Genomic DNA, 17,872 nt, shown 5'->3' with positions numbered 1-17,872 from the left:
AATATTAATTACCATCATTATTATTTCTGCTATTATTATTATCCACTACATCACCTAGCTGTTGTAGAAATGCTGGCTATTATTATTATTATTAACCTATAAAGGCAGAAAGGCACAAGGACTAGAAATGGCAATAACACTATTAGAACAATTTGTCTTAATTGATTTTGTAACTTTCTAGAGTTACGTGTTAGACTATGATTAATATATCAAAACAAAATATATCAATACTAATTTTTAAAATTTAAAGATTAAACACATTTGAATAGTCACAAAGTTTACCAGGTGCTTTCATCAATCTATTGGTATACTTGGGGCAAATATTATTATTCTAATGTTACAGATGGGGAAATTGAGTTCCAGAGAGGTTATGATTTAGAATCATCAGTATATACCAAAAGAACTGTAAGGGACAAAAGGCCATCTAGTCAAGCCTCTTACTAGAAAACTTAGAGCCAGGGGAGTTAAGGGACTCAGTCAAGTTGGCACAAATAGCTAGCATCAGAGAGGGCATTAAGAGCTCTTCCTCTTTGCCCACACACACACCCCTAGCAAATGGCAGAATCAGGATTGGAACCAAGTTTTTAATTAGTTGGATTTTTTAAAATTTCAAAACAAAGCTATTTACCTGATTTTTTCTCCTTAAAGAAAGTATCTAATAGAAAGAAAGTACATAGACAAAGTACTTAAGTAGAAAGCCCAATTGTACGCTCATGGAAACTCATTGTGAGTTGGCCAGCTGTCTTCCACAAGAATAGGTCTTTGCTAGACTTACATGAGCTGATGCTGAGTGAAATGAGCAGAATCAGGAGATCATTACACACTTCAACAATGATACTGTATGAGGATGTATTCTGATGGAAGTGGATATCTTTAACAAAGAGAAGATCTAATTCAGATCCAATTGATCAATGATGGACAGAATCAGCTACACCCAGAGAAGGAACACTGGGAAATGAGTGTAAACTGTTTGCATTTTTGTTCTCCTTCCCAGGTTATTTTTACCTTCTGAATCCAATTCTTCCTGTGCAACAAGAAAATAGTTCAGTTCTGCACACATATGTTGTATCTAGGATATACTATAACACATTTAACATGTATGGGATTGTCTGCCATCTAGGGGAAAGGGTGGAGGGAGGGAAGGGAAAAGTCGGAACAGAAGTGAGTACAAGGGATAATGTTGTTTAAAAAATTACCCATGCATATGTACTGTCAATAAAAAGTTATCAAAAAAAAACTTCCATTAAGTTGTATATGGAAGGATCAGCATATGTTTCCTAGAAAAGCCTTCAGAATTCATGTTAGATTGACTGAGCAAATATGTAGCAATATGCTCTCTGATACTATCATTTGTCCAGTGTTTTATCTGGAAATATTATATTCTTAACAACTGAGTGTCATAAGAATAAATTTTAAAATTAAAAAAAGAATATGTCTTTGCTAAAGACTAATACAAAGTTACCCCTGAATATAGTATATATCTGCATGCACGTGTGTATGTAAATTGTCTGTGACTACTCAAGTTTCAAGGAAAAGTAAGACTTTATCACTAAATGACTAAAGTTTCTTTCTTGCTATTGAACACTCAGTATATGTATTAAAAATAAGATTGGATTATTTCACTACATATGTAAATAAAAATGTATGTAGGGGGGAAAAGGTAGGAAATTTAAGACTGGTTTGGAAAGGAGGCAACGCTGCAGCCCTGTCAGTATCAATTTTGTATAAGAAATAGCCTCAATTAGACTGTTGTACTCAATGCAGAGAGATCCCTAATTGCAATGCATATTTATGATGGATCTTTGGCAGCAAGGGTAAAACTCTCTGGGCTTTGCTCCTGGGACCTTGAGATAACTAAGTCATTAGATGTATACAGAATAGATATGGCTGTCTAGGCAGGGTCCTTGGTGGATTGAAGCATGCATTAGAAATAAAAATCTCAGTCTGCATTATTTGTCTGGGGAGGGACTAACCAAGTTCAAGGTTCAACTGAAAGCCCCATGAGCAGACTGGTATAAAGAGTGAATGGATGCCCATTTCTAAAAGAGATGTCGTGAGAAATTATTATAGGGATCACTTCAGAGAAACCTGGGCAAACTTTGTGAAGTGAGCAGAACTAGGAAAATGGTATAGACACAAACGATAACATGGTAAAGAAAAGCAACTTTAAAAGACTTAATGGCTGACCAATGAAATGACCAATTTGGAGAGAGCAATGAAGTGAAATTCAAAGGGAAAGGGCCACTAATCCATATATAAGGATGCTTGAGGGTCATATAGGGACTTAGTTTTAAAATACAATAATGTCTTAATGAAATTTTTTTATTTGCTTTGATAAATATTTCCCAATTACATTTTAATATGGTTTCAGATCCATTTGGGAATGTGGTAAACCCCATCAGGGCATTTGATATCTATTCTTTAGAGTACTATTGAGGAACTTTAACTTTGAAACTACATAACCCACATTGTTCATGGCATTTGGTCTGAATTGGGTTGAACTTAACACTGTCTTTATTTTCATTATTGTCATTGTTTATGCAGATTATTCTTTTTGGTTCTTCTTTCCTCACTCTGCATCCCTTAGTATTGTTCCAGGTCAGTTCTTAAAATATATTGCTGCCCATTTGGCTGAAAAAGTAACCTGAAAGGTCTCAAAATAGAGTTCAGGATCTTCTTTCTATTCAACTTGCTTTTCCTAAACTGCCTCTTGACTTGTTTGATTCTTTACCATGGACTAGGCTTGTGAATCAGAAATATGTTTTCTAGCTAAATATTTCCAGATGAGAATTTTAATAAACTAAAACTCACTATCTGGTCCAGGAAAATATGGATAATGGTTGGCTCTGAAAAGTTTTGCAAGAGAATCTTTATCTATTGAGGCAATTGGCAGCCTTTAGCTCTGCTGGAGACAAGTTTGTCAAGGAATAGAAAGAGAAGTGAGGAAAAAATGGGCTTTCTAGTTGCTTATCAAATCAGACTTGCTTATGGGTGCTGGATGATGGTGGGGGAGGAAGGAGAAAAGGATATAGTATGGATGAGAAAAAAAGAAAGAGAGAAAGAAAGAAAGAGAGAGAGAGAGAATGAAAGAAAGAAAGAAAGAAAGAAAGAAAGAAAGAAAGAAAGAAAGAAAGAAAGAAAGAAAGAAAGAAAGAAAGAAAGAAAGAAAGAAAAAAGAAAGAAAGAAAAAGAAAGAAAGAAAGAAAAAGAAAGAAAGAAAGAAAGAAAGAAAGAAAGAAAGAAAGAAAGAAAGAAAGAAAGAAGAAAGAAAGAAAGAAAGAAAGAAAGAAAGAAAGAAAGAAAGAAAGAAAGAAAGAAAGAAAGAAAGAAAGAAAGAAAGAAAGAAAGGAAGGAAGGAAGGAAGGAAGGAAGGAAGGAAGGAAGGAAGGAAGGAAGGAAGGAAGGAAGGAAGGAAGGAAGGAAGGAAGGAAGGAAGGAAGGAAGGAAGGAAGGAAGGAAGAGAGAAAGAGAGAGAAAGAAAGAAAGAGAGAAAGAAAGGGAGAAAGAAAAAGAGATTCACCAGCCTCATCCTTCCCAGAAATTGGGACTACAGACATGTGCTATCACACCCAGCTCACACTAAGATTATCCATTGTCCTATATTAGATTAGAAGTCTTACTAATTGCTTAAAATATTCACATCAACTTAATTTATATTAGTAAAAACTACAGGAAGAAGCATCTTTCCAATGACGGAAAGGGAAATGGTTGAACAAACCATGTCATATTAACTGATGATGTATATTATGATAATATCCAGGACTTTGTTTTCTTCAGTCTGTAGAATTCCTAGGGTAGATTAACAAGTCATTTATAATTTATAATCTTTGAAAACATTTCCTGGGCCAATGAAAAGCGATTTACCCAAAGTCACAGCTAATAGGTATCAGAAACAAGTCTTGAACCCATGTTTTTCTAACCCCTAGACCAGCTCTGTTTTGACTGTGCCACACTATTTCACATTGAGATATTACTGAACCATAAAATGATAGAACATAATGGACTATACATTTATTAAGCACCTACTATGTGCCAGACACCCTGCCAAGCTTTTTATAAACGTTATGTCACTTGAAACTCAATTCAGTCCTATGAAGTAAATTGCTATTATTATCTTCATTTTAAGGTTGAGGAAATTAAGATTAAGTGTCTAGCACAGCTAGTAAATGTCTGAGGTCATACTGGAACTCAAGTTTTCCTAATTTTAAGTCCTGCACTCTGTCCAAAAAATCACATCAGTATGCACTCTTACTTATTTCTGAGATGTCTATGAGGAGATTAATGATCTCACTGATGTGAATTTGTCTTTTAATAATCCAGATTACATGGAGAGATCCATTTGCACCCAGAGAGAGAACTGTGAGGATTTAACGTGGATCACAACATTTTCATCATTTTTGTTATTCTTTGCTTCCTTTTTCTTTTATTTCTCATTTTTCCCGTTTTGATCTGATTTTTCTTGAGCAGCAGAATAATTGGGGAAATATGTATAGGAGAATTGCACATGTTTAACATATACTGGATTATTTGCCATCTAGGAGAAGGGGTGGGGGAGGGAAAGAAAAAAATTTGGAACATAAGGTTTTGCAAGGGTGAATGTTGAAAATTATCTTTGCATGTATATTGAAAATAAAAAGCCATTATTCAAAAAAAAAAAAAAGAATCCAGATCACAATGAATGCAATGTCTTCTTATCTTTTGCAATTCTTGTCTTATATTCGCATAAAGCCTTCATGGGTCAGTGAACACAGCTGAATCTCACATTCCCATCTGGAAATTTGCCATCAGTTACTTGGTGACCATTGGAGTATAGGACAGTCCATTGGTCACCTCTCACTGGCCTCCATATCTCCTCTCCTCTCATCATATGTCGTCATGGGTCAATCCAACTCACAACTATGATTATATAATTTACAATATTGATACAAACAAAAAAACACAGAGGAAAAAGAGAGAAGGGAACATTGAATCAAATAGGATGTTTTACAATCATTTTATTAAATAATTATAATATTTTGTTACTTTTTAAAAATAAATTCTATTTTAGAGTTTATGATTTCATGTAGGTAATTTTAAACTGTTCTTTAATGTTTATTTTTATTTTCAATAATTTTTTATTTAAAATATTACTATGTAATACATGATGTACATTATATACGGAATATATAATATATGTCATATAGTATGTATTATTATATGATTATAAAATTTTTATTTAAATTTTTTACTAATTTAGAATTTTTTAAACTACTAACAAATAAAGAGCTAAAGGTCTTCTTATTCCAAGCACTGTGTGCAGCCCTACTATATCAAAGAAGGAATTAAAGCAAACCAGGTAAGGAAATTCACCTGAGAGTGGGAAGAACATCAGCCTGGTGAATGAACATTTGTCAGGACTGTATTTGAATATGTAGACTCATGAGCAATTGTAATTTCCTAGCGGTCAAGCTGGGATATTATACAGAAGAAACAAGCAAGGAAGGCTGGTCAAGAAAGTGAGCACCTGTTGATAAACTCCTCCCAGTGATAATCTCTATTCATCAGTTTGAGGTTCTGCAGGTCATGCCATGTAACAAGACATTACTTCATATGATAATTGCTTACATTTATCTAGATCCTTTCTCAAAAGAACTCAATGATGTAATGCACTGGTCTTTCTTAGCCTCTTGAAGTAAGCCAAGGAAAATAGTCCAGGGAATGTGGAAATGATTTAGTAAAGGTGCAGGGAAGGTATCTTTAGAATCCATTAAAATAGCTGGGTTCACCCTTTAGATTGCCCATAATCTGGATGTGACTTCTCACATAAGAGAAAAGTCTTCAAAGAGTAATAAGAGGCCCATGGCATTGGTTATAGGTCCGCTATCTCTGACAACTGTCTTCTAATGGCTTGGGTGTAAATGAGTTGGTAACACATGGACTCGATTTCCTGTAGACTGCATGTGGGTTTTTAAATTAAGGGGAGGGGTGCTTGCCAAAATTAGTTTCATAACAATCAGAATAATAGTGGATGGTTCCCCGAACTTAAAACATCAATGGCTCATCTGTGATGGTCATTAAATCCACTAAGAAGCAGGTTGAAATACTCAGGAAATATTTAGAAATAGATCAAAGAGTTTGCCTTGTACACATCAAGGCTTGAATAGAATTGAGGAGATGAAAAGCTTATTTTAAACTTCACTGAAGTTGGGTTTTTAGGGCCTTCTCTACAACTAGTTAGCTAAGTGACCTTAGGCAAATCAACCGGGCCTCTGTTTTCACATCTGTAAAATAGGTGTTTGGACCATATGTTCTATCTGATTTTTTCCAGCTTTTAATATTTTAAGAAATCATTTACAATAAAAATATAGCAGGGGCAGCTTGTAAAGCAGAGTTTCCATTAAATCATACCATACAGGCTGTCATCTATTTTATCTCTGAATAAGGCTAGCCTATCATTAGAAGCATTGATATTTGGAGTTCAGTTCTCCCCAATATTTAACTTAGAAAGATAATGTTGTGATTTTTAAAAAATCATCAAACTTTTTCTATTTAATTTAGATCTAAATGGAATTTTATGTCTCAATGGGTTCAAAACTTTTTAAAGCTTAATATGATCTAGGAAGGTTTTGGCCATGTCCAACTACCCTGACATGAAATTGATTTTGTAGGGCATGTTTTGGAGGAAAGTGATACCATTTTAAAGATAATTAGGGTCTGATTTTCAAGATAGCTGAGCTCAAAAGAATATACAATTAGTTTCCTATTACGTTTTTAAAAAGAAAAGCATGAAGACTTCAATAAATAGCAAAGCCTATGTGTACTTTTTCATCTCTAGAAAATCTTCATGAGAAAAATGTATATACATGGGATGTCCTTAATAAAAATATGAGATAAGGTTTTCCCAAATGACATTCTTTGCAGTTACACAGTTAACCCAAAGATGTATAAAATGCAAGATCTCACCTTACTTAAAAATCATTTGATTCAGTACAGCACAGTAATAATAGCTGGTACTTATGTAGTGCTTAAAAATTGCAGTTTTATATCTATTATGTCATTTGAGCTTCATGATAACCAAGGAAAGCAGTTCTTTAAGGGATTATTATCCCTATCTTATAGATGAGGAAATTGAAGTTGAAAGGTTAGGAGCCTTGTTTGTGCTCATAAAGTATAACAGATCAAACCTAAGGTAAGGTAGTTTGGACTTGAGATTGGAATGAAGTGAGATTCTCATAGGACATTCTTAAATTAACAAAAGAAGGTTTGTGGGAAAATAATACCCAACAAGGATGCATAAGTTGGCTGAAGATAAATATTGATCCCACCTTATCTCCATATAAAAACTTGTCTGGGCAGCAAGGTGAGATATGGTAACTGAGCATCTCCCAAGTCCAAAGCACTGACTCCTTTTGCATAGTATGTCATCAGGTGACCAGAAGTTCCCTTCTGAACTGGAGTCTTTGGTCTTGGACCAATTAAATCTTAAGTACAGTTTTCTTTCTTTTATGGGAGGAGGAAAAAAACAACAATCTGGTCTTATGATAGTGATCCAGGTAGACATTGTTCCCTACTGTATCCTGTTCCTGTTCCTACTATATCATGTAAATGTCATTGACAAACTCAAGTATTCCTGACTTCAATTCCAACACTCTAATCACCATGCCATATTGTCCTAAAAAGGAACTTTTTTTAAACAAAGTATTCCCCATGCATAGACAAAAACAAGTGTAATAAATTTGTTTGTTGATATTCTGTTTATTGACATCAAAGAGGACATAAAAGAGAGGAGACCCATTTGCCAAAGATGATTTCTGTTGACATGGAGGATATCCAAAAGAGATCTTGGTGAGATCTAGATACCTATTTGCACAGGACATGATGCTGACTGTATCATGTCCTGAAACACTTTAAAAAGCCTCCTAAATAAGATATATAATTACTGAAGAGTTCAGCCTGACTCTCCACCTTGGGAAAAAAACAGATCAATGAATAAAACAAAAATCATGATGAATCTTTTTTCACCAATAAATCATGAAATTCCACAAGGCAAATATCATTTGGGATTATACTAAGAGAGATATTCCAGGAGCAAGAAGGTTATCACTATGCTTTTACCTGAGTATTGTATTCAATTCTGTACATCATAGAAAGGACATTGAGAGACCTGAGAATGAACATTTTCGAGATGAAGGGCCTTAAATCCTAATCTAGTAAGACCATTTGGAAGAAGGAGAGGTCTTTAGCTTGCAGAAGAGAAGATTAAGTTTTTAAAGGGCCATGTTGAAGAGGAATTAGGCTTGTTTTGTGTTCCTAGAAAGCAAAATCAGGAGGTGTGGGTAGGAGCTGAAAAGAGACAAATGACTTGAGCCTAGGATTCACCAGGAGGAAGTCAGACTGCTTTACTTTTAGGAAATTACAAAGTTTATTTAATAACACATGAATACTCCCTGAAGGAAAAGCCAACCTTTTTCTTTTGCTGTTATTATACAGCTATAATTTATGAAACATTATAGTCCCTAAAGAATTGAAAATGAATATCCCCCAAAGCCTATTGAAGAGACCCATGGTAGGTGTGAGTGGACTGGAAAATACATTATGAAAAATAAATTACAAAAGAGAAGAGGGATAGAAACTCTACTAATTTGGAATCTGTGAAATTATTCTTGAGTTGAAGTAAAAAAGACTCCAGAGCAAACCTTAGGAAGCCTGAGGCTACTTTGTCTTTATTGTTAAAATTTTTTCATGACATTAATCAAATCATTTAACCTCTCTATATACTTGGTTGATGAAAATGAGGGAATTGATGTAGATGAGATGAATTCTGAAGTCCCTAGTTATAAGGGAACTTGAGAAAAAGTAGAAAAGAAATAAAATTTGAATAAGCATTACGGACCTCTGAACTTTTTACTTCCATGAGTCTATGAGTATATTATCTACAAAAAAATTAATTTGCTAATCAAGATTTAAGCAAAATTATGGAAAACTTACTTGCCTACTTAATTGAATGAACTGTTTTTATGCATTGTTAAAGCAAATTAAACAGGACCTATCCATCCACATGGAAACAAAGTGGCAGTTACAAAAGTACAAATGGTTCCACTGGTTGCTTTATTAGCCTTGACATTACTGTATTCAGGTACCAATATTATGTTTCTTTACCAATTTTTCAAAAATTCAGTTTTTTACCACTTCAGAATAATTTTCCACAATTCTTCCAAATTGGTGATTTGCACTATAAGCTCATGCTCAAAAAAAGTAAGGGAAAAAAGGCAATTTTAGAATTGGGACAGAATAAGCTTGGGGACAGATAGATAGCTCAAAGCAGGAAAAATTTTTCCATTTGAACAGTTTAAATATGCATAGAATAATTCAAGGATGAGGAAAAATATGTTTTCAGTTCTCCTTTCAATGACAATCTTTTGAGCAGAATTGTTTTAACAATTACTTTACATTCCAAAGACCAGGCCATTTCTGATTTATTAATAGTGAATACTCCAATGCATGCAACTATAATATGTCTCCCTTCACTTTGGAATGCACACTTAGAAAAGCAGGACGGGGTCAGCCTGGAGCTCTGTCTTCTGGCCTTGTTCTGGATTTAACAAGCGTTCATTCTACTTGGAAGGCTCTCTGTTCCTGTGGAAGAATGCCCACTTCCCAGAAGTGGTTGTGAATTTTGAGGTTTCTCTAGACAAGAGGAGGGAGAGGGCAAAGTTTCTGGATTAAGGTGAAATATTACTACTTATGAATTTAAAATTCCTAAGAATTGCAAAATATTATAAATGGAAGTCCACAAAAAGTAGACTCAGTAATGAAGGTTCCTTTTAATAAACAATTGACTCCTTTATTAATGTGTATCCTTCCAAAGGGTTGAAATAAACTAGTCCAGATGAAGGAAAACAAGGAAGTAGGTTTTTTTAAAGCCTCGAACCAGAAGAAACCAGAAGAAAAGAAAAGAGACAGACAGACAGAGACAGGGACAAGGAGAAAGAGAAACAGAAAGACAGACACAGATAGAGAGAGGCTGAGAGAGACAGAGAGATAGAAAGAGAGAAAGAGAAACAGAAAAAGAGAGAGAGAGAGAAACAGAGAAGGCTGAGAGAAAGAAAAACACAGAGAGAGAAACAGAGACAGAGACAAAGGGACAGAGAGAAAAAAAGAGGGGAGAAACAGGCAGACAGAGAAGGGAGAGAGAGAGAGAGAGAGAGAGAGAGAGAGAGAGAGAGAGAGAGAGAGAGAGAGAGAGAGAGAGAGAGAGAGAGAGAGAAAAAGAGAGAGAGAGTGAGAGAGAGAGAGAGAGAAGCAGAGAGAGAGAGACAGAGAGAGAGAGTGAGAGAGAGAGAGAGAAGCTGAAAGAGAAAGAGAAACAGAGAGAGAGGAGAGACAGTGAGACAGTGTCAGAGTCGTTAGAGTCCTCAGATCATCTAGTCTATTTGTAATGGACTTAACAAAGATCTCCAGTTGTAATGTCCCCAACAAATATTCATTCAATTATCCCTGAAGATCTCAGCAACTTACATTCATTTCTCCCAGATTTGTTCTTTTAGGACAAGCAAAAAATAATAATTTCTGCCATCATCTTTCAAGATCCAATCAGCCTTGTACTCATCTGAAATATATTGTACCTTCTGCCTCTATGATTAGAAGATAAAGTCATGAACTCAACCTCCACTTAAGAAAGGCAAACAAGATAACTCTCTCCTTCTTGTTTCCCACTTGGCTGCACTCATTTGAATTTCTTTAGCTTTTCCAGATTATCACCTCTCCCCCTTTTAAGTTTTCTTCTGTATTAAATTGTAAGCTCCTTGAGGGCAACAATTGTCTTTCTTTTTCATATTTGTATCCCTAGCACAGTGCCTGCACATAAGAGGTGCTTATGAAGTATTTATTGATACAGCCTTTCCTATATATGAAGACAGCTATCATATTTACCATAAATTTACTTCAGCTACAAGTCCCTGATCTCTTCCACTATAACTGTTCCTCTTACCTGACATCCCGTGCTTCATGCCTTCATGCCATACTGGTGACTCCTGATGCTTCGAGTTCCCACCCTAATTACCCTTACTTCACAAAATCCCTAGTTTCCTTCAAAGCACAGCTTAAAAGCCACCTCCCAATGATGCCTTTCTGATTTTTCTAGTTGTGAATGTACTCTCCTTTCTGAAATTATTTTTTTAAGAGCCAAGCCTTTTATTTTCAAAATATATACTTGGATAATTTTCGACATTCACCTCTCTAAAACCCTGTGTTCTAATTTTTCCTCTCCCATCTCTTCCCCAGTTAGCAAGTGATCCACTATATGTTAAACATGTGCAATTCGTCTATATATATTTCCACATTTATCATGCTACACAAGAAAAATCAGATCAAAAAAGGAAAAAAATGAGAAAAAAATGCAAGCAAACAACAGCAAAAAGAGTGAAAATACTATGATGTGGTCCACATTCAGTTGCCGCAGTCCTCTCTCTGCATATAAATGGCTCTCTTCATCACAGATCATTGGAACTAGTCTGAATCATCCCACTGTTGACAAGAACCATGTCCATCAGAATTGATCATCATATAATCTTGTTGTTGCAATGTACAATGATGGTTCTGCTCATTTCCCTCAGCATCAGTTCATGTAAGTCTCTCTAAGCCTTTCTGAGATCATCCTGCTGGTCATTTCTTACAGAACAATATTCCTTGACATTCATATACCATAATTTACTCAGCCATTCCCCAACTGATGGGCATCCAGTCAGTTTCCAGTTTCTTGCCATTACAAAAAGGACTGCTACCAACATTTTTGCACATGTGGGTCCTTTTCCCTCTTTTATGATCTCTTTGGGATTCAGACCCAGTAGAGACAATGCTAGATAAAGGGTATGCAGAATTTGATAGCCCTTTGGGTAGAATAGTTGACTCAGTTCATAACTCCACCAATAATGCATCAGTGTCCCAATTTTCCCACATCCCTTCCAACATTCATCATTATCTTTTCCTGTCATCTTAGCCAATCTAGGAGGTGTGTAATAGTACCTCAAAGTTGTCTTTATTTGCATTTCTCTCATCAATAATAATTTAGAGCACCTTTTCATATGACTAGAAATGGTTTTAATTTCTTCATCAGAAAATTGTCTGTTCATATCCTTTGACCATTTATCAATTGGAGAATGGGTTAAACTGAAATTGTTTTGCATTACATTTGAATACACCTTCTATTTACTTGTCTGTCTATATGATATATTCTGCTTCCCACCTACCCCCAATAGAAGGTAAGTTCCCCAAGAACAGGAAATGTTGCATTTTTGTCTCTATATCTCTTACATACCTTTGCATGGTGCCTTGATAGATTGATCATTGAGTCTGGCAGGAATTTGTGTCTCTTCATTCTCCTCTAAATGGGCTCCAAACCTTTTGATGTCTTTCCTAAAATAGGATGACCAGAACTGAACACAATAATTCAAAAGTAGTCTGCCCATGAGACTATACAGCAGGATTTGAGTTTTCCTTCACGTTAGACACTTTCCACGTACTCATGACTGCCATGTCATATTGATGTCTTCTTTGCAATCCATTAAAACTCTCAGATAGTTTTCATCATTTTATAGTTATATTTTATAGTTAAAGAAACCTAAGGCCAGAGATTGTGACTTATCCAATGGTGACCATAACTTAAGACTGACTTGTCCAAAGGTCAGGTGTAGAGGTGTAATGTATTTACAAGTGGTGGGTATTGAAACCAGATCCTTTGACTCTAGAGTCACATTGCCTTTGATTTGTCCAACCTTCCTGATTCTTTAAAGGTAAGTCTTTAAATTTATCCATATATATGATCTGATCTTATTAAATCTGGCCGTTTTCCAATTATCAAGAACTTTTGGGATCCTGATTTTGTTATCTGCCATATTAGTTAATCCTCCCAGCTTCATTTCATCTGGATGATTAACATCTATGCCTTCATCCAAACCATTGCTAAAAATATTAAAGAAATCGGACAAAGGATAAAACCCTACTTGACACTTCAGTGAATCATTCTCTTTTTAAGTTGACATTAATCTGTTAATCACTACTTTTTGTATCTCATCATTCAAACATTTCCCAAATCCATTATACTATTATTCCTTCTTCAATCTTCTTCACAGGGAAATTGTGAAAAACTTTTAAAATACCTCAGGTACACCATAGCTACAATATTCTTCTCATCTAGTAACCTAATAAAAAAAAGAATATAATTTTTTTTCTGGCATGAATCCATTTTATCTTCTATTGTTCTCTGATTTGGAGATCACCTCTCCCTTTCACTATCATTTTTCAAGGATCACTGAGAGTTATTTGGCAATCACATTTTCTGGGATATAGGTTCACATGAGAACTAGGGTTCATTGATGATCCTTCAGAGTTTTTTTAGTTCATTTCTTAGTGATTCTGAGCCATACCAGAGTCTTATGCATCAGAAAAATGGGTGTTCTCTTATTTGGAATTTTAAGAATATCCTCCCACCCTTCTTGGGCCAATTTCCCCTTTTCTCTGAACTCTCTGAAATATATTTTCCCCAAACCAATGTGTATACCAGAACATGTCCAGATTTCCCCTCCTTATCCATCATGAACTCTGGGATAGTTAGGTCATTTCTTCCCAAGGTTCCTATCATTTCTCCCTTGGCAAACACTTCCTGCTTGTTAATTAGAATCCAGTCCAGAGTATCAACTTCTCTTTTCACTTCTGCTTTCAGGAAAAATAAAATTATCAATAAGATATGTCCGAAAAATGTGTCTGCTGCTCTGCTCTTAACAGACAGACATCCCAACAATGTCCTTCATTACCCTTCTGCCTTTTCTAAGTGCCACTTGTGTGTTTTCCACCAAGAACTCATCAATCCATTTCCTCCTTCTAGTTGAATATTATGTAATGCACTCCCACCATACTATATTTCTCCCTCCTTTGAATCTTGTCCAAATACTTTGATGATTCCTTCATTTGTTTGGCTTTGTTCTTGAACTAAGTCTGTGTGATGGCTTATAGGGTAGGAGAGGTGCTTATAGAAGAAAAGGTAGATACAGGGCTCAAAAAGGTCTGGGATTTAAGAATGAGCTAGACTTGATAATATTTGGTCAAATAGCCAGCTGATAATCAATTGAAGATGAGAGAAGTGACCATAGAGGTAAGCTCTTAGAAGAAACAGGAGGGTGTAAAACCAAGGATAAAAGCAAAAAATCTCGAAAAGGAGAAGGACTGACTCTTCCTCTGAGATAGGAGTGAGTGAAAAACAATATAATGAGGGTTTGATGTGGAAAAGTAGAGATAAGAGTTCTGAATTAATGATCTCTTTTTTCTATTGAGGAGAAGATAGTTTTCTGCTAAGGGATAGGAGGGGAGAGATAATAAAAATATATGGCTTAAGGAAAGGCAACACAGTTTAAGGGAAAGTTCACTAAATGTGGATCAGATAATTGAAGCTCAAATCCTTCATCTCCAAAATAAAGAGATTCGCTAGGTAATCTCCAAGATCCCTTTCAACTCTTCATTCCATTAGACAGTAGAGGTCAGGACCCCAAAAATGTCATTTGGGTAAGTCATAGAAAAGACTGAACTGAGATCTATTAATCAGACACGTAGAACCCTTTTGGAATGTGATGCTGTGCCTCTAATTTCATCACATTTGTATCACCTGGAAATCTCCATGGAGATCATTAAACTACCATCACCAAGTTTTATTTTGCTTATCCTTCATCTATCAGCTTTATTCCCCATTCAGAGCTGTCTCAGAAATAGATTCAGAGGTCTGCCCCAAGCACTATGCAATCAAATTCAACTCAACATTCATTAAGCACCTACTCTGTACATATCACTACATTTTGCAAAGAGTTAGAAAGTTTAGGTCAAAGTAATCTGTCTCAGATTTCGTAGAATCTAGAACTAGAAAGATCCTTGGAGATCATCTCTTCTAATATCCTCATTTTCTAGATAAAGAAACTAAGACCTATAGAGGTTAAGTGGCTTCTTCCTGAGATGGCAGAGCTGAAACTCAAACCCAGATCTTCATTCTCCAAGTTCTTTTCATACCTCCAAGTTAGAGCCTCCATTTCAATTATTTTTTCTTATATAATCTGTATTAAAAATAAAGTGTATATTAAAAAAATACGTTTGTCTTCCAGCCAGCCTCAATCCCAATTACTTGTTTCAAAGGAAACATTCATCTGCCACCCTCAAACAACTTTAGAATGACTGGTAATCATTGTGCTAAAAGCAAATTGACTTGTCAGAAGAGATTAGCCAAACAACAATCTTAAATTTACCCTTACAAAGTCCTCTGGAAAAATCTTAGGGTAAATAAAGTTAGATTTATTCCTTTAAGCAAGATTTAAATTGTCAGCTTCCCAGCCGCATTTGTTGTTGACATTGTAGTCTTTTTCTCATAGCCTGATTTGACTTCAGTGTTTGTCAAGAAGTAATAAGAGCTCAAAGGTTTCCTCATTTGTGCTAATGATAGTCTGGGAGTCTGAAGGCCTGAATTCTAGGCCTGAATTTGTTGATAGCTAGATGGATGGATGGAAGATGAGAGGTACAGACAGACAGACAGACGGACAGACGGACAGATGGGCACAGAGGCAGAGAGACAGAGAGAGTCAGAGACAGACTTAGAAGGAGTGAAGGAAAGGGAGAAAAACAAAGAGAGACAGAAAGAGAGGGAGGAGGAAAAGGGAGGGAGAGAAAGAGAAATAGAGAAAGAACACAGATTTCTCTATAAATAGATAGACAGACAGATGGCCAGAAAGGATAGATAGATAGATAGATAGATAGATAGATAGATAGATAGATAGATAGATAGATAGATAGATAGATAGATAGATAGGTTTATTAAGTGATTATTATATGCCAGGCACTGGGCCATCCATCATCTGAGGACAAGCTAGCAAGACAGTCCCTGAACTCAAAAAGCCTACATTCTAATGAGAAGGAACAACATTAACGGGAGAGGAGGGAATGGCAAGGGGGAAGATGAATGTGTATCATTATATAGAGAACAGAGGTCTGGAGAAAAAAAAAGGCAGAAAGCTTAGGGCCAGGGCAGAAGACATGATTACTCAGGGAGCCAGATGAGGTGATAACCAGAAAGCAGGCATGACAAAGACAAGCTTTTTTAGGATTATCACAGCATTTTAGAATGGACAACCTTAGAGTTCCAGGCTAGAGTGAAACAAGAATTCTCTCTAGAACACATTGGAAAGGTCAAGCAATCTTCCTTGAAGACCTCCAGATTTGCCTCTTTGCCAATTCCACACATTACTCCCCAGAGCCAAATCTCTTAGAGCCAAGAAGAATAAATCTACCCACTTTCCCCTCTAATAGCCTTTCAAATACCTCAAGCCATTTATCATATTCTCCTCCCCCCAATCCCTATGCTACACATTCCCATTTCCTTCACTTTGTCTTCATGTGGCATAAATTGAAGCTTTTCATCATCCTGTTTGCTCTTTTCTGGAATCTTCAGTTTATTAATATTCTTGCTAAAAAAGAACCAAATCCTTCAGATGTGTCCATCTCAATGAGATGCTCACTCCTTTGTTCCTGGAAACTGTGCCTCTGTTCAGGCCGCCTAACATTGCCCTAGCTGCCAACTGTCACGTGTTTGGCTTGTATCGGCCTTGTAGTTTATTAAAATATTTTTTAGACAAATTGCTTGTGACCTTTGACAAATCATTCTACCCCTTTAAACATCAATTTCTTCATCTGTAGAACAGAGACTTTAGAATAGCTAAGGGGCCTGCAAACCACTGCCTGCAGACCAAATCAGGTCCAGTTGTCTATTTCTGTGAGGTCCTGCAGCTAAGAATGATTTTTTATATTTTTTATAGGAAAGTCTGAAGATCGTGGATCAGATTTGTCTGTGGGCTGTAGTTTGCTGATGTCTGGACTAAAGGATCTTTAAGGTCCCTTCCAGTTCTGACATCTTATAATTGCACTCTCCAAAATTTTGCTGAGAAATTGTAGTAAAATATTTCTCACCATTTCAACAAGAACTCTACGAAAGCTTTACATGGACTGATGCTAAGGGAAGAAAACAGAACCAGGAGAACATTGTACCTAGTAACAGCAACATTGGGCAATGATCAACTTTGATAGAGTGTTCTTCTCAGCAGTGCAATGATCTAAGACAATTCCAAAAGATCCATAACAGAAAATGCTACCCACATTCACAGAAAGACCTATGGAGACTGAATGCTGCGCAAAGCATACTATTTCCACTTTGGGGTTTGTTTTTTCTTCTTCATGGTTTTTCCCATTTGTTCTGATTCTTCTTTTGCAATATGATTAATGTGAAAATAGGTTTAATATGATTGTATGCCCATATCAGATTGATTGTCATTTGGGGGAGGGGAAAAACCAGAAAGGGAGAAAAAATGGAAATCAAAATCTTATAAAAGTAAATGTCAAAAACTAATAAAAATTATTTTATATTATATATTTGTACTATATAAATTATAGAAACACAATATAATAATAGCATTTCCTAAATGAATTTCTTTTATTAAGATCATTTAATTTAATAGAGATAATGACTGGGACTTGTGATTTTATTGATGCAAGGAATTTCCAGGTTTTAAAAAACTCTTTTACCAATATAAATTGACAGCTTTTTCTTTAAAAACTGCCTCTAACACTTGGGGGTTAAGTACATTGGTCCTGTATACCATATGTTCCAGAAGTCTAAGACCTCCCACCTTTGAGCTCCCTACCCACACCACCAATTTTTTTTTAAATTTCCTTTTGCCTTTGAGTTTAATATTTCATGCATTCAATGTAAGGAGAATTGGTTAGCAGAAGACCACGCTACTTCCCTTTTGATCTGGACTTGTGTTTTCATTAGTAGAGAAACTCCTGGGAAAGGGTTATACAGTCAATA

This window comes from Sminthopsis crassicaudata, chromosome 6, assembly GCF_048593235.1.
Source record: "Sminthopsis crassicaudata isolate SCR6 chromosome 6, ASM4859323v1, whole genome shotgun sequence".
Classification (NCBI taxonomy): domain Eukaryota; kingdom Metazoa; phylum Chordata; class Mammalia; order Dasyuromorphia; family Dasyuridae; genus Sminthopsis; species Sminthopsis crassicaudata.
Note: the sequence above shows the minus strand (reverse complement) of the source record.